Source organism: Narcine bancroftii, chromosome 7, assembly GCF_036971445.1.
Source record: "Narcine bancroftii isolate sNarBan1 chromosome 7, sNarBan1.hap1, whole genome shotgun sequence".
In the NCBI taxonomy this organism is placed as follows: domain Eukaryota; kingdom Metazoa; phylum Chordata; class Chondrichthyes; order Torpediniformes; family Narcinidae; genus Narcine; species Narcine bancroftii.
In genome coordinates, this window is record NC_091475.1 from 143,617,023 (window position 1) to 143,631,790 (window position 14,768).

The 14,768-nt window shown below is 44.4% G+C and overlaps 1 long non-coding RNA gene across 2 annotated transcripts in view; it reads left to right on the forward strand.

Moving 5' to 3' along the window:
• Nucleotides 1-14,768, forward strand: part of LOC138739945 (uncharacterized) — a 107,380-nt gene that overhangs the window by 70,429 nt on the left and 22,183 nt on the right. The window contains exons 5-6 of one of the 2 annotated variants that reach the window (XR_011342593.1): nucleotides 9,372-9,470; nucleotides 11,474-11,557. The exons of the other annotated variant lie outside the window; for it this stretch is intronic. This is a non-coding gene — a long non-coding RNA (uncharacterized lncRNA). Of the gene's footprint in view, nucleotides 1-9,371; nucleotides 9,471-11,473; nucleotides 11,558-14,768 lie in introns of those variants that run through there. 2 annotated transcript variants of the gene reach the window in all.

Below are 14,768 nucleotides of genomic sequence, written 5' to 3' on the forward strand. Positions count from 1 at the left end.
TTCCAGAGCAACAGAGCTCTAATATATTTGTCTAGTTAATGCTAATGAATACCTTCAAATGTGAATTGTGAGTTGAATTTTATCAAAGATAAATGAAGGCACATTATAATTAATGGCTATCTTTGTGTTGCTTAATTCAATGGCTCACTGGGGCAAAAAGGTTGATTACAACTGCTTGGAAATGGGAATTTGATCAACACATCTACTCCCCTCTTGTTGCATCAACAGATCCGATTAATTTTTAGTTGACCATTCCCCACTTTTTATTCGTCTCAGTTGAATTTTTAATGAGTGTAATGACATTTTTTTCCCTGGAAGAATATTTATTTTCTGGTAGATAAATATCAATCACATTGTGACCACTGGAGGAAGATTTACATTTGCTAAATTAATTGGAGCTGTAATAATATTCGAGAGAGCAGGTTTGTAAATTTGCAAGCCAAAGTCAACAAAAGAAGTTATCCAATTGCAATGACAACATCAAATGCATGAGCCAAGCAGTTAACTATCAATATCATCAATAAATCACCATGGTATGCATCAATAGGATCTTTGTTTTTTTGTTGTAATACAAAAGGCAATCGTCCATTTACAATATAGGTACACAATCCCTTATCTGAAAACCTTGGGGGACAGTGTATTCCGGATTTTTCCAGATTTCAGAACAAAAGCCAGCTTCCTTAGATTTAAGCCCACCCGAATTGTGCTGCTGTAGCCACCGCTTTCAGCTGCGCTGCCATCTCTCCCCCTCTCCCCCTCTCCCTCTCCCCCTCTCCCCCTCTCCCCCTCTCCCCCTCTCCCCCTCTCCCCCTCTCCCCCTCTCCCCCTCTCCCCCTCTCCCCCTCTCCCCCTCTCCCCCTCTGAATATTGTTGACTATCTCGAGGTTCTTTACATAAAAGAAACTTTGTACATTCACACCTGTGTACTATCCCATCCATTCTATCCTCTCCATACCCTTCAACTCTCCTATTTCCATTGAGCTTTTTTTGAATACATTATTTTTTTTAATATACAATGTATAAATCCCCCCCCCTTCCATTGATCTTAATATCAATCTCAATCTATGTGCTCTTCCATATCCAACTTCCAACGCTTACACTCATCATTTTTCTTAGACAATGGCGGCCATGGCTTTTGTATTACATAACCTCTGGAATTTTCTTCAGAACTACATCTATCTGTCTTCTTCATACCACACCACCCATCACACACTCTATTCCTGATGCTGCCATCAGCAAAGAGGTACAGGTACCACAAGACTTGCACCACCCGGTTCAGGAACACCTACTACACCTCCACTATCAGATTTTTCAACGACAAACTCAGGGACTCATTTAATAACTCTTGTGCACTTTATTGATTTTTTAAAATAAATTCTCTATTGTACAGTCAACTTGTTTACATTTGTTACCTGTTTACATTTCTTTATTTGTTTACATTTGTATTTTTTTTAAACATTACCTATAAGTTGTAATTCTGCCTCACCTGCAGGATAAAAGAATTTCAGGGTTGTATGTGATTATTGTCAGAGTATATAGTCTGACAATAAATCTGAAATAAGAAATATGAAATCTCAGAGCTTTCTGAAAGTTGTGTCTTTGACCAATTATCTGTTCTAATGCCTCAATACAAAGTTGTGTATTGGGTTTAAAACTTCAATGAAGTTGTTCTGAGCATTCTGCTAATTAACGCTGTTATTATAGGGATGGAAATTGCTTATGTGGTTTGTTGCATCTCCATGTACAGGAAAATGGCACTAGCTGAGCATCGTAAATTTACAATGGAGGATGTCTCGTATGCTGTTAAAAGTGGTTTCCGAAAGGAAATTAATACATCAGAGTATTTTTATTAATTTGAGAGGTTTTAAAATTATAAATTTAAACATACGTCATGGTAACAGGCCATTACGGCCCATGAGTCTGTGCCACCCAATTTACATCCAATTAAGCTTTATTGCCAGTATGTTTTGAATGGTGGGAGGAAACCAAAGAACCTGGAGAAAACCCATGCAAACATACAAACTCCTGACAGACAGAGCAGGGATGGAACCTTGGTCCTGATCACTGGTGCTGTAAAGGTGTTGCGTAACTGCTACATCATCTGTATCTCCCCATGATGTGAGAAGTGCAGAAAAAACAGCATTTATTGCTCTTCCTTGACTAATCTCAAGGAAGGCAAGGATGAATTTGTTTAACTGCCACAGTTCTATGTCAGGGCATTTCCAAGTCATGATAGAAGGAGTCTTAAAAAGGACTTGCAAATATTGACACTTGGATAAGCCTACTGCCTTTGTCCTCAGAGACCGATTGCAGGTTTTGATTATTGGTGAGTAACACCAGCCATTTTGTAAATGATACAAACAATAACACATTATACTATCTATGGAAGAAATTAATGTCTGGCCTGGTGGAGGTCATTTGCTAATTGGGATCTTTGTCCCAGATAGCATAAAGTCACCAAGACATGCATGTTAAGATTAAAGTTATGCCCAGGAGATTATGGAAAGGTTTTGGGAAGTCAGGAGGGTGGTCACATTTCTTTTACACACAATTTTAATATGGCTACTTCAGATGAGTTTGCAATAAATTGAGATCCCCATTATGTTGATAATGGGAGGAGTACTGTTGAATGTCAAAAAATTGAGATTAATTTTTAAAGTGCAAATGCCATAAATCTGAGTTTAAATCTGAGGAAAGGTTGAGTATTTGAATTGAAACATTCACTCTGTTTATCTGTCCGCATATGCTGTCTGATCTCCTAAGTGTTTTCAGCATATTCTGCACATTGTTCCATGTAAGTGTGGACATATTTGTTATTAGGGAATTGTGGATGAAACTGAGCCTTTCACAATCATTCAGAAAGCCTTTCCACTCCTGATCCAATCATATAGCAGGGAAACCAGCTCTTCAGCCAAACTTGCCCATGCCAAATAGAATGAAACATCCACACTCATTCCATCTGCCTGTGTTTGACCATTGTCGATTTACACCCATTCTATCCATGTGTATTTCTTTCATTGCAACAGTACTTGCCTCGATCACTTCCAGCAGTCCTTTTCATGCATCCACCAATTTCTCTATTAAAAATATTATAGCTCCTTAGGTTCCTGTAGAATCTCTCCCCCAGCCCAACCACTTTAAACTGATATTCTCTGATTCTTGATTTTTCCCTACTATGAGCACAAGACTCTGTTCTCCTGACCTACACCTTGTATAAATTTGAACACTTTTATGAGATTACCCTTTATCCTCCTGTGCTCCAAGGAATAAAACTCTAGCCTGCTCAAACTCCCTCTTTAGCTCAGCACCCTAAGACCTGATAGCATCCTTATAAATCTTCGCTGCACCCTCCAGTTTAGAAACCTCTTTCCTGTCTCATGGTGATCAAAACTGAACATGATGCAGGAACAAAATCTTTTATCTGAAATTCTGTTAATCAAACACCTCCGAAAACCAAATATTTTCATAATTGCCTCCTGACGCCAAGTGCTGCCACAATTGCCCTTGACGTCCAGGTCCATCACAACGGTCGCCAACGTCCAGCACTGCCGCAATTGCCCCCAATGTCCAGCAGCACAGTTACTTAAAGGTACTGCTGATTATTCTGTGACAGATCATATAATCTTTTATATTGTATACAGATATGGTTTAAAGAAGATAAATTGTGGGGGTTTTTAGTGTTGGTTTCAAACACTTCACAAAACAGAGCTCTTGTAAAATGCAAGAGCTCTGCTCAAACCAGACATTCCAGACCCAGTGCCTTTGTAAAGACAATGGAAACTGCTTTGCTGAAGGACTTCACAAATAGGTGTTAATTAGACATACTGGGGTGTAATAGATTATTGTTTTGAAAGCAACAGATGAACAGACTCCAGTTTGGGTCAGGTGCTGCAATCTGTCCGGATATAGTTTGCTGTTCTAAGACCAAGTGATTTTGCAAGCAGAGAGAGACCACCAAGCAAGCTTTCTCAGAGAGAGAGAAAATTAGTTTCTGCAGTATGGTAAACTGGCAGCTTGTTTACAAAAAAAATGAAGACAAGTTGTGAGTTCTGAGTTCAGCCTGCTCAAAATCCTTCTTGTCCATACAAGAGGAAATGGCTGGTTAGAGTGTTTATCCTGAAATAAGGGAAACAAAAAGGAATTCTGTGGTGACCTGCAGAAGAAGAGGTTATCATTTGGAAAACCCTGATGGGGGTAAGTTTCTTTGGCAAGACACTGAAGTGGCTGATTGGAAGGAATCAGTTTGTGCGTTTCCAATGAGAACCTTCCTGAGTGATAACTAATTACCTTTAAACACCAGAGCTTGGTGAAAATTCATAAATGTTAAATTTGGTGCATAGTATAAGAATTGCCTGATACCAGTGAACTTGGAGGAGTGCAAAGTGAGATTGAACTGTGAATCAAAGAACTTTTCTAAACTTGTACACATTTCATACACATGCATTTAGAAGGGTGTTAAGGTATAGTGCATCTCCCGGAGTTTGCGCTGAAGATGGCTGCATGCGCAACGGAAGGCTTGTTTCTTCTCTGGACAGGACGGCTTTGTAAAGGTGAGCCTGTTGGGCAGCTCGCTTCTTTGCCAGCAGCTCCTGGATTTCCTGGCTGTTTTCGTCGAACCAGTCCTTGTTTTTCCTGGAGGAGAAGCCCAGTACCTCTTCAGTGGATTGCAGTATGGTAGTCTTCAACTGATCCCAGAGGGTATCAGGGGACAGGTCCGTGAGGCGGATTGCATCGTCGAGCTTTGCTTTGAGGTTTGCCTGGAAGTTTCCTCTCGTTTCGTCTGACTGCAGGTTTCCAACATTGAACCTCTTTCTGGGGGCTTTACTGTTCCTGGGCTTTGGCTTGAAGTGAAGGTTGAGCTTGCAGCGAACCAGCAGGTGGTCAGTGTGGCATTCCGCGCTGGGCATGACCCTGGTGTGGAGCACATCTCGTTTGTCACTTTCTCGCACCAGGATGTAGTCCAGGAGGTGCCAGTGTTTGGATCGGGGATGCATCCAGGTAGTCTTAAGGCTGTCCCTCTGCTGAAAAAAGGGTGTTTGTAATGACAAGCCGCTGTTCTGCGCAGAGCTCCAACTGGAGGCGCCCATTGTCGTTGCACTTGCCGACACCATGCTTGCCCAGGATTCCTGGCCAGGTTTCTGAGTCATTGCCGACGCGAGCGTTGAAGTCGCCAAGGATGACAACCTTGTCGGCTGTAGGGGTGCGTTGGATGAGGTTGCGCAGGTCAGTGTAGAACTTGTCCTTTTCTGTTGGTTCCGCCTGGAGGGTTGGAGCATAGACACTGATGAGGGTGATGCAACGCTTGTTTTGAAGGGGGAGTCGCATGGACATGATTCAGTCCGAGTGGCCTGTCGGAAGGTTTTCGAATTTGGAGGCAATGAAGTTCTTGACCATGAAGCCTACACCAGATAGGCGTCATTCATCCGAAGGCTTGCCAGACCAGTAGAGTGTGTAGCCCGCGCTGCGTTCTTGGAGGCTGCCTACATCTGCCAGGCGGACTTCACTGAGAGCAGCTATGTCGATGTCAAGTCTGAGGAGTTCATGTGCAATGAGGGCAGACCGACGTTCAGGTCGGTGGCTGTCAGCCTTGTCTAGCATGGTTCTGATGTTCCAGCATGCTAGCTTGAGTTTGTGAGCATCTTTTGAGGAGGAGGACGTGGAGGGGGAGGACGTGGAGGGGGAGGACGTGGAGGGGGAGGACGTGGAGGGGGAGGACGTGGAGGGGGAGGACGTGGAGGGGGAGGACGTGGAGGGGGAGGACGTGGAGGGGGAGGACGTGGAGGGGGAGGACGTGGAGGGGGAGGACGTGGAGGGGGAGGACGTGGAGGGGGAGGACGTGGAGGGGGAGGACGTGGAGGGGGAGGACGTGGAGGGGGAGGACGTGGAGGGGGAGGACGTGGAGGGGGAGGACGTGGAGGGGGAGGACGTGGAGGGGGAGGACGTGGAGGGGGAGGACGTGGAGGGGGAGGACGTGGAGGGGGAGGACGTGGAGGGGGAGGACGTGGAGGGGGAGGACGTGGAGGGGGAGGACGTGGAGGGGGAGGACGTGGAGGGGGAGGACGTGGAGGGGGAGGACGTGGAGGGGGAGGACGTGGAGGGGGAGGACGTGGAGGGGGAGGACGTGGAGGGGGAGGACGTGGAGGGGGAGGACGTGGAGGGGGAGGACGTGGAGGGGGAGGACGTGGAGGGGGAGGACGTGGAGGGGGAGGACGTGGAGGGGGAGGACGTGGAGGGGGAGGACGTGGAGGGGGAGGACGTGGAGGGGGAGGACGTGGAGGGGGAGGACGTGGAGGGGGAGGACGTGGAGGGGGAGGACGTGGAGGGGGAGGACGTGGAGGGGGAGGACGTGGAGGGGGAGGACGTGGAGGGGGAGGACGTGGACCTGTCCTTGGGCCTGCGCAAAGGAGTTTTTAGGTGGAGTGCAGTGTGCGCAGTACTGGCCCCACCCTTTACACCCATGGTTCATGTGCTGAGGCCAAGCAAGCTGGGACGTGGCAGCGAGGTCCTTGGGTCGTAGGTTTTATATTGGTTTTATAAATGAGTGGTGGACTAGCCTCGCCAAACGAACCCAGCTCAGCGCGGACATTGGTGACTTCAGGGGTTTCTACGAGGCTCTAAAGGCTGTGTACGGCCCCTCACCCCAAGTCCAAAGCCCGCTGCGCAGCTCAGACGGCAAAGTCCTCCTCAGCGACAAGATCTCCATCCTCAACCGGTGGTCAGAACACTTCCAATCTCTTTTCAGTGCCAACCGCTCAGTCCAAGATTCCGCCTTGCTCCAGCTCCCTCAACAACCCCTAAGGCTAGAGCTGGATGAGGTCCTCACCCAGGATGAGACATATAAGGCAATCGAACAACTGAAATGTGGCAAAGCAGCAGGTATGGATGGAATCCCCCCAGAGGTCTGGAAGGCTGGTGGCAAAACTCTGCATGCCAAACTGCATGAGTTTTTCAAGCTTTGTTGGGACCAAGGAAAACTGCCTCAGGACCTTCGTGATGCCACCATCATCACCCTGTACAAAAACAAAGGCGAGAAATCAGACTGCTCAAACTACAGGGGAATCACGCTGCTCTCCATTGCAGGCAAAATCTTTGCTAGGATTCTCCTAAATAGAGTAATACCTAGTGTCGCCAAGAATATTCTCCCAGAATCACAGTGCGGCTTTCGTGCAAACAGAGGAACTACTGACATGGTCTTTGCCCTCAGACAGCTCCAAGAAAAGTGCAGAGAACAAAACAAAGGACTCTACATCACCTTTGTTGACCTCACCAAAGCCTTCGACACCGTGAGCAGGAAAGGGCTTTGGCAAATATTAGAGCGCATCGGATGTCCCCCAAAGTTCCTCAACATGATTATCCAACTGCACGAAAACCAACAAGGTCGGGTCAGATACAGCAATGAGCTCTCTGAACCCTTCTCCATTAACAATGGCGTGAAGCAAGGCTGTGTTCTCGCACCAACACTCTTTTCAATCTTCTTCAGCATGATGCTGAACCAAGCCATGAAACCTCAACAATGAAGACGCTGTTTACATCCGGTACCGCACGGATGGCAGTCTCTTCAATCTGAGGCGCCTGCAAGCTCACACCAAGAAACATGAGCAACTTGTCCGTGAACTACTCTTTGCAGATGATGCTGCTTTAGTTGCCCATTCAGAGCCAGCTCTTCAGCGCTTGACGTCCTGTTTTGCGGAAACTGCCAAAATGTTTGGGCTGGAAGTCAGCCTGAAGAAAATTGAGGTCCTCCATCAGCCAGCTCCCCACCATGACTACCAGCCCCCCCACATCTCCATCGGGCACACAAAACTCAAAACGGTCAACCAGTTTACCTATCTCGGCTGCACCATTTCATCAGATGCAAGGATCGACAATGAGATAGACAACAGACTCACCAAGGCAAATAGCGCCTTTGGAAGACTACACTAAAGAGTCTGGAAAAACAACCAACTGAAAAACCTCACAAAGATAAGTGTATACAGAGCCGTTGTCATACCCACAGTCCTGTTCGGCTCCGAATCATGGGTCCTCTACCGGCATCACCTACGGCTACTAGAACGCTTCCACCAGCGTTGTCTCTGCTCCATCCTCAATATTCATTGGAGCGCTTTCATCCCTAACGTCGAAGTACTCGAGATGGCAGAGGTCGACAGCATCGAGTCCACGCTGCTGAAGATCCAGCTGCGCTGGGTGGGTCACATCTCCAGAATGGAGGACCATCGCCTTCCCAAGATCGTGTTATATGGCGAGCTCTCCACTGGCCACCGTGACAGAGGTGCACCAAAGAAAAGGTACAAGGACTGCCTAAAGAAATCTCTTGGTGCCTGCCACATTGACCACCACCAGTGGGCTGATATCGCCTCAAACCGTGCATCTTGGCGCCTCACAGTTCGGCGGGCAGCAACCTCCTTTGAAGAAGACCGCAGAGCCCACCACACTGACAAAAGGCAAAGGAGGAAAAACCCAACACCCAACCCCAACCAACCAATTTTTCGCTGCAACCGTGTCTGCCTATCCCGCATCAGACTTGTCAGCCACAAACGAGCCTGCAGCTGACGTGGACATTTACCCCCATCCTTAAATCTTCGTCCGCGAAGCCAAGCCAAAGAAGAAGAAGAAAAGAAAGAAGGTAATAGTAATAAGTTAAAGTTTGAACAAAGAAAATTAAAAACTTTTGTTTAAGTAACCATTTTATCTTGGTGAATTTCTATTGCTGCTGGGTTTTGGGGTCCACTGGGCCCATAACATTAATATCTGAAACATTCTAAAAAGTGTCTGGTTCCAAGGATTTGGGATAAAAGTTTAGGCACAGGCACTTCAAATGGGAACTCCCCAAAGTTGTACACAACTACAACATGACCTCCTAACTTCTGTACTAAATACTCTGACTTATGAAGGCAATTTAAAATTTCTCCTAGCTATTGGACTTTGTTTCTTAAAATATTTCATGATCTTACCTCAATGTTCATAAACGTTTTGCTTGGAGAAGATTGAGAATTACCAAAATGAAGCACTCTTATCCCAGCCTATCAGTGAGGGAATTGTATAGGGGAACCTCCATGACCAATTCCTATTGAGGTATGGGTCAATGACATAAATAAAGCTATGAAGGCATCTGGTTTATCTGCATTATTACCAAAGACCCTGAAAAAGTTGATCAAAAGGGGGATGTGTGATTAGCTTGGCTAAAAGCTGTTTTTGGGTGAAACCCATACATTTGATTAAATCTATCAGTAGCACATCCAAGTACATGACTACTGCAGTGATTTCTCTCAGCAGCTCTGATGTATTGCAATCTCCAGTGCATTGCATTTGATTGCAACTTTAAATGAAAAATTCTGTTTGTCACTTCAACCTGTGATCATATTTGGTTTTAGATGGATGATGTTATCGAAGATGCAATCAGTTTGAAATCAAGTTGCTTCAATTAAGATTCTTCCAGGTGCATGGAGCCATCTTCATTAATGCATAACACAGTGAGTGCAGTCATGGTATGAACAGTCCACTTTAAAGATATGAAGGCTGACAGGATGGTGGACAGAGAAGATTAACATTTTCATTATGATGTCTGTTTCTGAAGGTAGAAACAAAATAGATTCCATGTAATTCCACCTGTCTCTCTCCCCTCCTCTCCTGTATTTGGCTCCAATTATATGGGTGAATGATTGGCCCTAGTACAGTAGAAAGAGGCAGGTCAGATGAAACCTGCGGCTCCAGTGGAGTAGCTTTGTATTCAACTTTGACCCTGATGATGCTGTTAAGATCACTCAGATCTCTGTAACAGCAATGAAATTGTGCTTGTGTTGAAGGATAATATGAAATGATGCCTTCATAAACATTTCAGCAGGCCATGGAGGCTCGGTTTGTCAGCGCTTTGAGTAAGAGCCCAGACAGGCAACTCTCCACTTCATAAAGCTTGATGTTAATTTTTGTTCATCCTTTGTGGAAGCTCATGATGGCTGATAGCAGATAGAGATGCCTGATAAATATTTCTGCTCTATTCAACTAGTATCACATCAGTTTCCCCAGATTTTGTTAAAATGTAATGTCTGCCCAAAAGTTTCAAGCAAGCAACTGAACTTCTCAGATCTGACATTTTCAAAATATGGCTCTGCTACCTCAAACTGAGCAGGAGTAATTTCTGGAGTCCAATACATCTTCTCTAACTGGGTAACCTTTTTAACTGGGAGTTGAGCACTGCTGTCAAGCTCTGAAGGGGCTAACGACAACTGTGACATAGAACAGACCCAAGAGTAAGGGGCTGATATTCCACTGGCACTGGACTTCAAATACTAGAAAAGAAATGCAAAGCAGGAAGTGCTATGAGACCCAAAAAGCATCAAGAGCTGAGGGAAAGTGGGAATATGAGGAGATTTACAGGCATGTTCTGAATAACTAATCCTGGTGCTGATGGTGTTTAATAGCTTGTCATGATCACTCAGAGGGAAGAATGGCTTGCAGCAAAATTGAGCAACAAACAGTTATGTCAGCACTCCAAAGAGTGAAGGTCCCCTGGACAACTTGTGAGGCAAATAGCCTTTAAGTAGGCATTGACACATGGATATGCTCTGGACATTTTTGATGTTTCTGACAGCCTGTTAAACTTGTCCAGCAGTATGAAAGCAGTGCAGCTCAGGCCTTGCATTCAGTTCCCCTCAAAGACTGCAGTTGAACTTTATCTACATCACAGTGATGTTCAACTTTGTGTGCAGCTACAGATCTAACAGTGAGGGTGGAGAGCACCTCTCAGTCTCTGTAAGAGCACAGGCATAAGGCAGGAATTCAGCAGTGCTGAATTTGAAGATGCAACATCAGCCTATAAATTCTACTTGCTTCAATGTAAGATCAGGTATCTGACAAAACTGAGTTCCACTGTTAAGGGTACTACAGTCCTGCACAAGACTGAATATATTCCCAATACATTGCTAGCTTTGCACGAGAGATGGAGTACAATAATAACCTGGGGAGGTTTGTAGGCATGTCAGTGGAGTCAGCTGCTCTGTGCTGTGTGAAATTAAGCTTTGATGTCTTTGATGTTCCTTCAAGCCCTCCAAAAAAAGATTCTACTGTATCTTAGGCTGTCCAGAACATTACATTTCTTGGTGATACACCAGAGATTGCAGGGGCTGTAATAGAACATAGAACAATATAGCATAATACAGGCCCTTGATATTGTGCTGACCTATATATTCCTTCCTAAATCCTCCCAACCTCATAACCAATAGAAGAAATGTCGTTGGCAGAGTAGCCAAAGCTCTTTCTAATTCAGCCACAGGCCAGATAAAATGTTTATGATGATAGCTGGACTTGAAATCTTTCAGACTCCTTTCATTCTTTCAATAAATGAAGAAAACTATGGTCTTTTTCAATGTTTTTTGTGTGCAGGGGTGTTGTTCCTCCTGTCGCGTTGAAAACTAGTAAGCATTGAGCTCCATGATGTGACATTTAAAGTGGTTCTCTGTCTCTCTCTGCCCTGCAGAGCTGAACTTCATGATGGACGGAGGTGGAATAAATGAAAAGGAATTTTTCTGATCCTATTTCCTCAAACACATGTGGAATGAAGAGATTAAATATTAAAATTTTTGAATGAGAAATATTTCAACTTGAGTTAGATTTTATATATTTCTTTGCCAGTTTTTAAAAATAAATAGTTTATTTTGCTTTAAACATCATTCGGAATTCTGAAGCAACCATTCTTGACCTATTTTTGTGGCGGCTCGAGACTGAGACACTGATCGACAGGCTTTTATTCACAATGGACAAGGACATTATCCTGTGTCATGACCTGGATTTTTGGGGGAAGGGTCGAGGTATTGGAGGCTTTATACCAGGTCAAAAGAGGGAGGGGCCAAAGGTGCAGACAAAGGCCGGGGCAGAACTAGGTAATCAGGAAAACAGCAGTTCACTACAATCTCTTCTTTGCACTTGGCACTGCCATCAAATTCCTTTGCACCCTAGCATCGGAATGTATGCTTTCTCCTGGTTCTGAGCTGACCTTTCCATTCCTGAACTCAGATTGCATTGGACCACACGTGGCCACAACTTATATGTTTTCTTTGATTAATCCCACCCCCACAATTAACATTGATTTCTTTCTTTGAACATGTCAAGACTTGCCCTCTTAAGAGTGATTGACAGCCTTCAATTTCTGAAATACATCTTTCATGATGGCAGAACTCTTATATAGGAAGACACAGGTGTGCAAATGCTTAATTCCTTGATGTGGTGACTTCAATACAAGTGAAGAAGGCATTTGGTATGGTTGCCTTTGTCAACTGAAGCATTGGATTTGGGAGTTGTGGTGGTACTCCATTGGCCGACTGCAGGGGACAACCTCTGTACCTGGAGAAGAGCATGGGGAGAAAACAACATGGCCAGCTGTCAATCAGCCGACCTGAGTAGACCAAGCCCCACCCTGTTAGGTGTCAATCATCCTCCGGGATATAAGCCTGAGCCAGCCCTTCGAAGTCGCTCTCAGACCTCACAGCTGGCTCTGTGGAAGTTTATGTTAAATAAAGCCTGTTGTGCAGTCTTTTGGTTTTGTGTGTTTGCTTCTGACAGACAGCGCACCACAGAGGTTGGGATGTGATGCAACAGTTATGCAGTTGGTGGGGCCCATTTGGGTTATTTGGTACTGTTCTGGTTGCCACGCAATTAAATGTGCTTAAGCTAAAGATGGTGCAGAAATGCTTCACAGGAACATTGCCTTGACTGGAAGGTTTGAGGTTTAAAGAGAGATGAGGTAGGCTGGGAGTGTATTCCCTGGAGTGAAGACCGTGGGGTGATCTTATCAATGTTTATAAAATTGAGTTTTTGGTAGATACGCATTCTCTTCCAAGGTGGGGAGTCTAAAATTTATGACATGTTTGAGGTGAGAAGGGAAAGATGCAAAGGAGACCTGGGGACAAATTTTGCATACAGAGGGTAGTAGGTGAAGGGAATGAGCTGCTGCAGGATGTGCTAGAGGCACCTGCAATGACAATGCTAAAAAAAGAAAATTGGACGTACATGGAGAGAAAAAGCATCTGGTCATCCACTTCATCAATACCTCTCATAACCGAGTCAGTGTCAGAACATATCCAATCTGGGGGTTGGAGGAGGGGCATTAAGGTAAGCATTAACGTAACTGACATTCAAAAACTCACTCAGCGTGTGGGGGGGGGGGGGGGGACAGCAGGTGCCATAGCTGCTAGGAACCTTCTCCATGCCTCACCATCACACCTCCCTCTCCCTTCAATGTAACAGACAAACGCGCGTGCTTGTAGTGCATGGAGGTGAAACCACATGATGCTTGTGACAGTACTGCTATGGGTAAATGGGGAAGCACAATAGCTCATTTTGGGAGGGCTTGGCCTGTGAGTGCCCTCCCACCCCATGACTCCAAGCCTGCTTTCAGGTCATTCCATCATCCTCCATTTTTCCATGGTCAAAAGACCAATTTCCTCAGCCTATCCTCATAAGCCATGGACTTCTATCCAGAATGCCTCCTTATAATTCTCCTCTGCATGGTCTCTAAGCATCCACATCCTTCCTGTAGTGGAATCTAAATAAGGTCTTAGATACCTGGACTATCACCTCATAGCTCTTGACCTCAATTCCATGATTAATGAAGGTTAACAGAACATACACCTTCTTAACAACACGATCAGCCTTTGACTTTGAGCATCCCATGGAGTGAGTGCTTACCATTTTCTCAATTCGATGGCTTAAATTTTCCTTTGAAACACCAGTAGCTCGGTATGTAACACATACACACTGAGGGGCACCCAGTATATTTTAGGCTGTAAAAAAAAATGAACAATGTCTGGTCTGCCCTAACTGAGGCCTTGTGCCATATTAACACACATTAATGGATGCACCAAAATGTTAAGATACATTTTTTCTACAGTTACAGAATATTGGCAGTGGAGTAAGTTCTTTTTGAATAAAACATGTTATGAATCATTCCCTTTTCCAATAAAACAATAATGGATTCTAACTATTAAATTAGAAGTATGGAAGTGTTTATTAGCAATTATTGATTATTTTCATCAAAGTGGATATGTTTCATTAGTTGTTTGAATAGGAATAAATAGTCAAAACTTATCCATTCAATTACAATGCTTTTTCTTTCCAGTAAATGAGATCTGTTGATCATAGCAGACAGATCTGTCATAAGCTGTTTTCATCATCAGTTATCATACAACTCTAACTAAAACTAGAACACGCACGTTGCTGTTATGTTTGAAAAATATCAGGTTCGATGGGTTCACAGAGAGATGAGTCTGGAGGCATCTTACACTCCAAAGGTAACTTTATTGAACACTTGGGAGATAAACAACAGAAGCTATCAAACGATACTTAATTTCTCAACTACTAAATAACTATATAGATGTTCACATTGCACCTAAGTTAAACTCTGATACCAGTGGGCGCCTATCTTCTACATGGTACGAGGCAAAAACTATAAAGGTCCAATCTGGCATATCAGGCACAAGGGACTCCGTGGCTGCTTACACTACTACACTTTGCCAAGTGTACATACTTCATACAGGGGTTTCAAACACACTCCTGATTCCCTGTACCAGTGGGGTTGTGTTTATAAAAAATAATATATGAAAAAAATATATAAAATTTGAGGTTTATGTTGTGTTTATCAAACTATAATAGGGATACAGGGCATGTAAGAGCCAAAATGTGCATACTTACCTTGTGAGTTGGCGTTCCGGTGTCCATAGGCTGGACACAGTGATTTTGATTCCTGTGTGCATACATGTGTCACTGGTTGGAAAATG